Raw genomic sequence first — 10,814 nt, 5'->3', positions numbered from 1 at the left:
TAGTGAAGTTTCCTTGGGTTGCAAACATAGATCCCAGTTTCGGTTAGCTTAAGCAAAAAGGGAAATGTACATACAGGTCCTAGGGAAGTTTCCAGAATCCAAAAGAATCAACTAACCAAGACTCAGAATCAGCGAGACCAGGGACAGTCTCTCAGCAGCAGGATTTCTACAAGTTGATTCTAAAATTTTGACTTTAGCACAACTCAACTGCAATGCACCCCAGTCTCTGTGTCTCGGGTCAAAATCTCCAGTTCTTGCTAGAGAGATAGCTCAGCTTAGCCAAGGTGTGAAGTCACGTGGGAGAGACATCACCATTGGGAGCACACCCTGAGAACTGGAGGCAGCTTGTTCCCAGGTTCCAAAAAAGTGGGTGGTTCTAAGGCATTCCTCACAGAGGTGTTCGACTTACAGCAAGTCATAGTTTGTTTGTTGTTAACATTTGCCTCTAGAAGGAGGATGCTTTAGGGCAGGAAACGTGTCAGTCTGTTCACTTCCAGTATTAGCTTCAGGCATGGCACCTAACATATGGTACTAACTCCATAAATAAGTGCAGAAAAAAATGAATAAGTGTTTGGATCCAGATACAAGTGAAGTCACCAGTTCTCTCTCCTCGTCCCCTTCAATAATTCATCTAACATTATTTATTGAGTGCCTACTATGTGTCAGCAACTGTTCCAAATATTTGGCTACAGCAGATTTTGCTTTTGTTCACATTCTCTCTCTCTCTCTCTCTCTCTCTCATCTCTTCTCCATGTATGTTTCTCTTTTTCTCTCCCATTGCAGACTTTCTTAGTGCAGCAAGAAAGATGACTGTCTGTGGCCCCTGATACAAATCTTTCCATCTTCATTACATTAAAAAAAGCGAGGACCTTACCCTGCTAGGTAATCATTTTTGGGGGGTGGGGGGAATGGAGTTTGATTGGGCCACTACAGGGCCATTCACTGGACCAGAGGAAAGGGACACTATAAGTGGCTGGTCTGGGTCCCATAGTAGAGGACACGGGGCAGGACTGGTCCAAAGATGGGTAGCTCTTCTAGAATGATCTGACTGGAGTGGAGAGTAGTGACTCTTCTAAGGGAGGTGGACAAATAAAAACGGCAGATGTCCACTCCAGGAGCCTGTGAATACAGGGCCCTTCTCATGCCTGATGCCAGAGGACACATTCATCTTCACCCTTTCTCAGCATATGGATTTCTCAGTGTAATCAAGACTGTATCAAGAATTGATCATCACAGGTGTTGCCAGCTGTAGACAAAACATTTTTATTACCTTTCCTGGGACTTGGATAAATAAGTCAATTCAGCAAATATTTGTGGAGCGCCTTCTATGTGCATACAATGTGTAAAAAAAGCAAGGATAGAAATCCAGAGAGGAAAACCCCTGACATATGGGCAGTCTGAATATGAAATATGCTTGAGTTCAAAGAAAACATGAACTACAACTAACGTCTAACTTAGACCTGAGGAAAAGCAATAATTTCAGAAGATGTGGAAGGAAGGAAGTGATATTGAGTGCCTGCTATGTGCTGAGTTTTGTTCTAGGTGCCTTCATGTATTCATTCATTTAGTAAATCTCTCGAGTTGCCTACTCTGTGTAGATTGCTGAGATACTGTAATGAGCTAAACAGACAAAAATCCATGCCTTTATGAAGACTATGTTCTGATGGTGAAGGACAGCCAATAAGTAAAATAAATAAGTAAATTATATAGTCAAATAAAGGGGATATGAATAATAGAGAAAAAGCAGGAGAGGGGGATAGGTCATGCTGGGGAGAGGGGTTGCAGTTTTAAATAGGGTGTTCAGAGAAGATGAGTTTTCAGCAAAGACTTGAAGGTGAAAGGTGTGTCTTAAAGATGGCAAGGGGAAGGGCTCCCAGGCAGAGTGAACAGCAGGTGTCAGCCCTGGTGTGGGAGCCTGGGTGGGGTGTTTGGGAGACAGTACGGAAGCCGCTGTCACTGGAGGGGTGTCAAGGAGGGAATGAGGGGGAACAGAAGATGAGGTCAGATACATAATGGCACAGAACGGCTGATGGGAAGATCCCTCTTGGCCTTGCCAGGCATGGGAAAGACTTTGGCCTTTACTTGGAGGCCTTTGAGCAGAGGAGTGACATGATTTGACCCCCGTCAGTTATGCCAGTCAGCATTCTCAAGGACCCTAAGAGTTTGGTACCATGGGCTCTGGTTTGTGAAGAGGAATTAAAAGTAGAGAGGGTAGGGACTTCACTGGTGGTACAGTGGTTAAGAATCCACCTGCCAATGCAGGGGATGTGGGTTCGATCCCTGGTCCGGGAAGATCCCATAAGCTGCAGAGCAACTAAGCCCGTGCGCCACAGCTACTGAGCCTGCACTCTAGAGCCCGCGAGCCACAACTACTGAAGCCTGCGTGCCTAGAGCCCGTGCTCTACAACAAGAGGAACCACTGCAATGAGAATCCCGTGCACCGCAACAAAGAGTAGCCCCCGCTCGCCGCAACTAGAGAAAGCCCGCGCGCAGCAATGAAGACCCAATGCAGACAAAAATAATAAATAAATAAATAAATTTCAAAATAGAGATGGTATATAACTTTCCCAGCATCACACTGCTAGTAAATTTTAGAGCTGGGTTGGGTTTCAAATGCACATGTTTCTGATAACAGTGCTCTTTCCATTAGACCACACCGCCTCCCTAGTCCTTGCACTCTTATGTAGTTGCAGCTAAAACATAAAAACCCATCTGGCCTGTCTTTTAAATTTTATATGGTAATTTTTTTTTTTTTTTTTTTTTGCGGTACGCGGGCCTCTCACTGTTGTGGCCTCTCCCGTTGCGGAGCACAGGCTTCGGACGCACAGGCTCAGCGGCCATGGCTCACGGGCCCAGCTGCTCCGTGGCATGTGGGATCTTCCCAGACCGGGGCACGAACCCGTGTCCTCTGCATCGGCAGGCGGATTCTCAACCACTGCGCCACCAGGGAAGCCCTATATGGTAATTTTTTATAGCAAAACATTAATGTAATTCTCTTTAATATACCTAAATAATAACCTTCAATTGTGAATGTCAACATATTGCATATATGTTTCATAATCTAAAATTAAAATTATAAAATGTGCTTTACAGTCTCTTTATACATACACACACAATACGTATCATTTAAAACATTACTACCTCTGAAATTCTGATGATTTTTTCTGCAATGGTTAAAAGAGTTGCCTTTCTTGCTTTTCCTTGGCAAAGTTCGTTGCTTTCCCCCCGAGCTGTCTCAGCAATGTACATATACTTCTCTTAGGGCCCATGCAAGGCTGGATGGAGATTATGTGTGTATCTGCCTGTCTCACTTGCTAACTCTAGTTCTTTAGGGACCAGGATCTAATCAGTAGTTAAAAAAAAAAAGAAAGAAAAATAAAAAGCTTTGGAGTGTCTTCTTTCCTCTCCCTTACTCTGATGTAAGGAAGATGATTCCTCTTCCTTACTCTAAGGGCTGTTCCCCACCCACTGTCATGTTTGAATAAGGTGTCCTCATTCTGATGGCCTCTGTTGCTTGGACCAGGGATGGGTGGTGATCCAAGCTGGGCCACTCAGGTGACCTTCTGGAACTTGGAGGAAGCCTCAGAGATTCTGGCTCTGTCTAGATTCGACACTTGAGAGAGGATATGTAAACTCAAGAATACTTATATGGCCTGCCATGAGGATTGGGAAGCATGGGAGTCTGGTTTTTAGAGGGAGAAGCAAGGTGCAGAGAAATGCAGACAATAGGGACAGTAGAAGCCTGTCTGGGTTGCTGACAGACTTCTGTTTCCTTGTTTCGGCCTTTCAAAAGGCTGGCTGCATTTTAGGTTTCAAAAAACATGCTATATTCTTATAATAAATTCCGGGTTTTTTTGCTTAAGCTAGCTTGAGTTGGTTTCTGTTACTTACAACCAAAGAGTCGTAAATAATCCGATGTCTAGTCCCCTTGTATCACCCGAGACCCTAACACAGTATCTCACTCATGGACCAAGCTTGGGTTTGGCATTTTATAGACCTAGGTTCAAGTCCAGGCTCTGCAGATTACATTGGCAAATCATGTCACCACTTGGAGCCTCTGTTTCCTCATCTGTCAAATAGGGATAATAAAGCCTTCCTGACAGGGTTGTGGGATTAGAGTAAAGCATTTGGCATGTATTATTCATTGCTCAGTAACTGGAAGTTGCTATTATTAATGTGTGTTATGGAATCAATGAAAAGATAGATGATTCTTACCCACCTCCTTGCCCCAGAGTTGACCTGGACGGGATACAAACAGTTAGAGCTTGGGCTCCAGAGTCTGACTACCGGAGCTTGGTTCCCAGACTCACCATTTACTATACATGAACCTGGTCAACTTACCTGACTTACCTGAAAAGGGAGACAATTGCTCTTTTCCCATCTTTGGCACTGAAAGCACAGACAGCCCACTCTGACTCTCAAATAGCTGAGCTGGCCTAAGAGGTGGAAGGTCCTGTTTCCGTCCCTGCCTGTGTAACCTTGATCAAATCACGAGACCTCTGTGGGCCTGAGTTAGGAAAGTACTTATCTGCAAAAACAGATTGAATTTCTCTTCTGTCTGCTTCACGAGGTTGTCAAGGATCAAAAAGAAACAAAATGAATCATCTTGTTTACTGTAAAGTGCTTTATGAATGCAAATTAAATGCTTTGTGAATATTCAGCTGAATGCCTATGCCCCAGGCTGACCTTACTTTTCTCAACGGTAAAGTGGGACTAATCATGCCGACACCGCATAGCTGTGATTAGGCTGAATTGCCATAATGTATGAAAACGCAATCCCAGCACCTGCCACTTAATTGTAGCCCAATATGCGGTGGGCTTCCCTTCTTTGGGTTTTACAAAGCAGTTCACTACCTTTTATTTATTACCTTGGTCTTCGGCCTGGTCTTGGAGTTAAGGCAGCATGGTGCTATCTCCATTTTGCCGATGAGGAAGTTGAGGCTCTGAGATACTAGGTGACTCGACAAAGTTGCACAGCAGTGGTAGGGGCAGGACTGGAAATCCATTCTCCAGTCACCCCTTCTCTGCAGGTTGGGAAGTGTGCTCTGGAGCCAGCCTGCCTACTTTCTGTCCCAGCTCCCCACTTGGTAACTTGGGCAAATTACTCAACCGCTCTGTGCCCTGGTTTCCTGCCCTGCAAAAGAGCACCTACCTGGGCTTCCCTGGTGGCGCAGTGGTTGAGAGTCCGCCTGCCGATGCAGGGGACACGGGTTCGTGCCCCGATCCGGGAAGATCCCACGTGCCGCGGAGCGGCTGGGCCCGTGAGCCATGGCCGCTGAGCCTGCGTTTCCGTAGCCTGTGCTCCGCAACGGGAGAGGCCACAACAGTGAGAGGCCCGCGTACCGCCAAAAAAAAAAAAAAAAAAGAGCACCTACCTTAGAGGGTGATTGGGAGGCTTAAACAAGGTAGTGCATGTAATGCTTAGCAGGTGCCTAAGAGACGGGAACTTCTCTATACACGTAGGCTGTTATTTTTGTAGTACCTGTTGGCCGTGTGGCACAGTGGGTGCACACATGGGAGCAGAGGGCTTTGGGGTTAAGTCCGGGCTCTGCCTCTCACAGCTGTGTGTCTCAGACAGGCCATGGAGCCTCCCTTCCTTCTGTAGAGGGGAGGTGAGTGCCTATCTTGGGAAGATTAGAAATGATATACATATGTAAAATGCTAGGTACATGTGGACACTTAAGAAATGGAGCAGTTGGGGTGCTGGGAGGAGGAAAGGTGTTCCAGGAAGAAGGAACAGCAGGAACAACAGCAGGGAGGCTGAGAACAGCATGGTGTGCACAGATACGTCTTTAGGAGGGATAAGGCGTGGCAGAAACAAAGAGGAGAGACTAGGCAAGTCCAGAGCATGGAAGACCCTTTGTGCCACCAGAGGCGCTTGAACCCCATCCTGTGTCCACATGGGCTCCCCAAATGGTTTTCTGGGGGAAGGTGGAAAGAGAGTTGTCTGTCCTGTTGGGAGGTCATCCTGGTGGCTGTGGAGGATGGACTGGAATCTATGTGCCTGGAGACAGAGTTCAGGGAGTGCCGTGGCTGTGAGCGGATGCTGGGCTGAAGGAGGGCCGAGGCAGTGGGATGGACAGGAAGGAACAGCTTCTGTGACTGCTAACCACTGGCTGATACTTACTGAGGATTTACTCTAGGCCAGGAATCCATTGTTGCAAGTGTTCTGCATACAATAGCTCATTGAATTATCTTAACACCCCAATGGGTAGGTACTATTGTTACCTTTATGTTTCAGATGCAGAGATGGAGGCGTGGAGAGGTTAAGAAGTGTTGAGGAGATAAAGTCCAGAGGGCAAAATGCATGACTTGATGAGGGGTGAAGAAAGGGTGATCCCCAGGTTTCTGGCTGGGATGATGGGCTGGGAGCCAAAGCGTCAGGAGAAGGAACAGGTTGGACAAGGAGGTGGGAAGATGCTGAGCTGAGTTGTGTCCGTGCTGAAGGCACCAGAGGCTGTTGTGAGAGGCAGTGGGACGCTGGGGGATTGGTACATTGGAGCATTGGTGTGCAGAGCTCAGGGGACTGTGCTGGACATGGAGGCTTGGGCGTCAGTGTTATTTTGGGGTCATGAAGCCGAAGGAGAGAGAAACTCTGGGAAATGTGCGGGTGGTGAGTCCTGTGTCCTGGAGCATGACAGCCCCCAAGTCCAAAGCCAGTTCCGGTCTCAGTGTCTGGACCAAAGTGTTGGGCAGGGTCTGGCTGCCTCTCAGGAGTTCTCATTTCCAGCTGTGGGGCGATTAACAGGGTCCACAGGTGGAATAGGAGAACAACCCATCCCCGCACACTCGGGATAGGAATTATGTGCCTGGGCTGTGTCTGGGGCTCCACACGGGTCCCTCAGGAATCCTCTCAGCCCCTGGACCTCTAGTGCTACTGGCTCTCTCTCCTTCCCTCCTCTCCTCCCTTTCTTTCTCTTTACCCACTTCTCTCTTGTCATCTCTTTCTTTATTTCCCCGCTGCTTTGTTTCTGCCTGTCTCTGTCCTACTGCTGTTCTGTCTCCTTCTTTCTCTCCCTCTCTCTCTGGTTCTGCCCCTGTCTCTCCCATGTGGAGACTCTTAGACTCTTTAAGTCAAAGTAGAGACCCTTTTTTGTCTCTCTTTGCTTCTCTCTCCCTCAGCCTCTGAGTCTCTCTGCTGCCTGTCTTTGTCTATGTGTCTGTTTCTGTCTCTCTTCATCTCTCTCTTTATCTCTGTCTTTGTATCTCTGTCTCTCCCTTTGTCTCTCTCCATCTCTCATCTTTGTGTCTGTGCCTCCCCCTCTCCTCGCTACCTCCTTGTTTTCATTCTCTCCTTTCCCTCCTCCCTCCCCCTCTCCTGCCTCTAGGAAGAGGGCATAGGTCACTGGGTAGGCTTGGATGTCATTAAAAGCGGAAAAAAGGAGAAAGGACCCCTTTTCTCCTGCTGACCCCTGGGGGATGCCTAACAATGAGAGACACTTTGGTGGGTAGGTAATCGATAGGAACGAGATGCAATGAGACATCTTTGTTGGGCAGCGGCAGCCGGCAGTTTTCTCTGACCGGAGCCCCTGGGAGCAGGTGGCCCCTCGACCAGGCTCAAACAGAGTGCGTCACAGTGGAGCGACTTAAAGTGTGAGCCCAGCTTATCGCGAACCGGAGGTGCGTCATTTCCATCACCTCCTCTCTCTCGCTCTCTGGCCCTCCTCCCCCGCTGTACTCCTGCTCGAATATCATGAATAGAAAGAGACACCGTGATGGACAGGGCGTAGGTTGTAGCCAGCATAGGTTGTACAGTTGGCTAAGAATCACTCTCTAGCTGGAGCAAGACTTTTAGTCCTTCTAAGCCCTGATTTCCTTATAGGTAAAATTAGGGAGACTTACACCTGTGATCCATTCCAGGCAAGGGAGCCAGTTTAATTTTCAAAGAATTAAATCTGATCAGTGCCTCCCCCACTTAAACTCCCACAGCATGGGTCACGTCTGTTTTTTTCACGGCTCAGTCTTAGCACCAGCCTCCCACGATGTACTTAATAAGGATATGCGGTATCGTACACAATAGGCACTCAAATGTTTGTCAAATGAATGGAGCTTCCTGCTTCTAGACCTGGAGTACCTGGCTGCCTTCAGAGGAGGAGCTCTGACATCCCAGGACATAAGCTCCGGGCAGAACTCTAGATGTTTGTCCTTCCTGGCCAGCTCTATCTTCCTTTCTTTGTTTTCCCCCTCCTTGCATGTGACCCTTGGATGTTTTGAGGACGAAGAGAAAAGGCAGTGAGACACACAGGCAGGAATTCAGAACACTGGCCTCTTTTTTTTTTTAATTGAAGTATAGTTGCTGTACAATATTATGTAAGTTGTACAACACAGTGAGTCACAATTTTTAAAGGTTATATTCTACTTACAGTTATCGTAAAATATGGGCCATATTCCCCATGTTGTACAATGTATCCTTGTAGCTTATTTTATACGGAATAGTTTGTACCTCTTACTTCCCTACCCCTTTATTGCCCCTCCCCCCTCCCTCTCCCCAGTGGTAACCACTAGTTTGTTCTCTATATCGGTGAGTCTGTTTCTTTTTTGTTATATTCACTAGTTTGTTGTTCTTTTAGATTCCACATATAAGTGATATCATACAGTACTTTTCTTTCTCTGTCTGTCTGACTTATTTCACTGAGTGTAATGCCCTCTAAGTCTGTCCATGTTGCTGCAAATGGCAAAATTTCATTCTTTTTTATGGCCGAGTAATATTCCATTGTATTGATATATATATATATATATATATATATCAATTGATATATATAAAACACTTTTTCTTTATCCATTCCTCTGTTGATGGACACTAGGTTGCTTCCATATGTTGACAATTATAAATACTGCTACTATGAACATTGGGGTGCATGTATCTTTTCAAATTAGAGAACCCTGGTCTCTTGGACATACCAAACCTAGCAGAAGAGTGCACATCCAGTAGCATTCTGGACTGTTGTGTTATAGAAGGAAGTTATAGAAGGAAAAACCCTTAGAGATCATCAAGTCTATTCATTACCCTCCCATTTTACCGATGGTCAGACTGTGTCCAGAGAAGGGGAATGACTTGCCCAAAGTCCGATACCATGTCCCTGTGACAGAGATGGAAAGAAGAGATAAGAGTTCTGCAATCTGTCAAAGTTCCTCACACATCATCCTTGGTGTTTATTTCTACATACCCTTATGCACTGGTAATTACGAGACCTATCGAACCCCTTTCTCCATTTTAACCTTAAGAATGGAACTCACCAAACCTTCCCATCCTCCGAAATGCAGTCTAATGTTGGGACCCATTCCTAGCCCTTGGCCAATGGAGGCTAACAGGGGCTCTCATTTTGCAGAATCAGCCACAAGGACCCACTTCCTGCCTGGTTCATGCCTTCTTATTTTTTAAGATTCAGCTAGACTGTCAGAGGCCTTCCATGAAGGCTTTCATTCTAAGTTATGCAGTTTTTTTTGCTTCCTCAATATCCTGTACATATCTTTTCTTTGCACTTCCCATATATTATAATGAACTTTATGATATATAATTTATATGCAATAAAATTCGCCAATTTTGTATACACAGTTCAATGAATTTTGACATGTATGTACAGTAATGTGACCACCACCACAATCAAGATAGAACATTTTTATTCCCCCAAAAGTAACCTCATACATCCTTGTAGTCAATTCCTTACCATAGTCAACCTTCAGTAACCATTGATCTGATTTCAGTGCCTGTAGTTTTGCCTTTCCCAGAAGTTTATATAATTAGAGTCATTTTGTATCTGGCTGCTTTCACTTAGCATAATGTTTTTGTGATTGATCAATGGCATTACATGTATCAGCAGTTCGTTCCTTTCTATTGCATTAAAATGGTTATCCAGTTGTTCCAGTACCATTTAATTAGAAGGCCATTTTTTCCCCACTGTGTGGATACACCACAATTTGTTAAACCGTTCATCAGATGATGGACATATGAATTGTTTCCACTTCTTGGCTGTTGTGAATAAAGCTGCTATGAACATTCATGTACAGTCTTGCTTTATTTCCATATGCTCTCATTTCTCTTGAGTAAATACTCAGAGCTAATATTGCTATTCAAATGGTAAGTGCATGTTTAGCTTTACAAGAAACTGTCAAATAGTCTTCCAAGGTACCTGCCCATTCTCCATCAGCCCTAACAATGCATTAGAGTTCCAATTGTTCTACATCTCTGCCAACACTTGGTATTATCAGTCTTTTTATTTTTAACCATGCTAGAGGACAGTGATAGCTCATTATGGTTTTAATTTGCATTTCACTAATGACTAATGAAGTTGTCAATCTTTTGTTTGGTAAAGTATCCATTCAAATCTTCTGCCCATTTTGGTTGCAAGTATTTTTTCACATTTTCAATACTAGTTTTTTAATGATAAATATATTTGGCAAATATTTTCTCCCACTCTATGGTTTGCCTTTTCAAGTCATGTCCAATAGCATTTACTTAATCATGGCCAGGCCTGAGGTTTATTATCCCTGTAAGCCTCAGTTTTCTTACCTGTAAAATGGTGCTAAGATGTATCTACTTCTTAGAGTTTGTGAGGATACAAAGAGATAGTGCAAGTAAAACTCTTAGCATAATGCTGAGAACTTAACAGCGTGAAAATCATTAGCTAATTGTTATTATTCAGTATTTATTCACTCCATCTCTGCTCACTCAAAGAATAGTCCTCTTTGGATATCCCCTTGTAGTATTGGCCATTAGTACCTGACATAACTGTCTGGAGCTCAGGAAAGCAGTCTGAACTAGAAGTAAAGATTAGGAAGAAATTATCAGGTAGATATATTTGAAGTCCGGGGCT

Source organism: Phocoena phocoena, chromosome 1 (assembly GCF_963924675.1).
Source record: "Phocoena phocoena chromosome 1, mPhoPho1.1, whole genome shotgun sequence".
NCBI lineage: Eukaryota > Metazoa > Chordata > Mammalia > Artiodactyla > Phocoenidae > Phocoena > Phocoena phocoena.
This window is presented reverse-complemented; position numbering follows the sequence as displayed.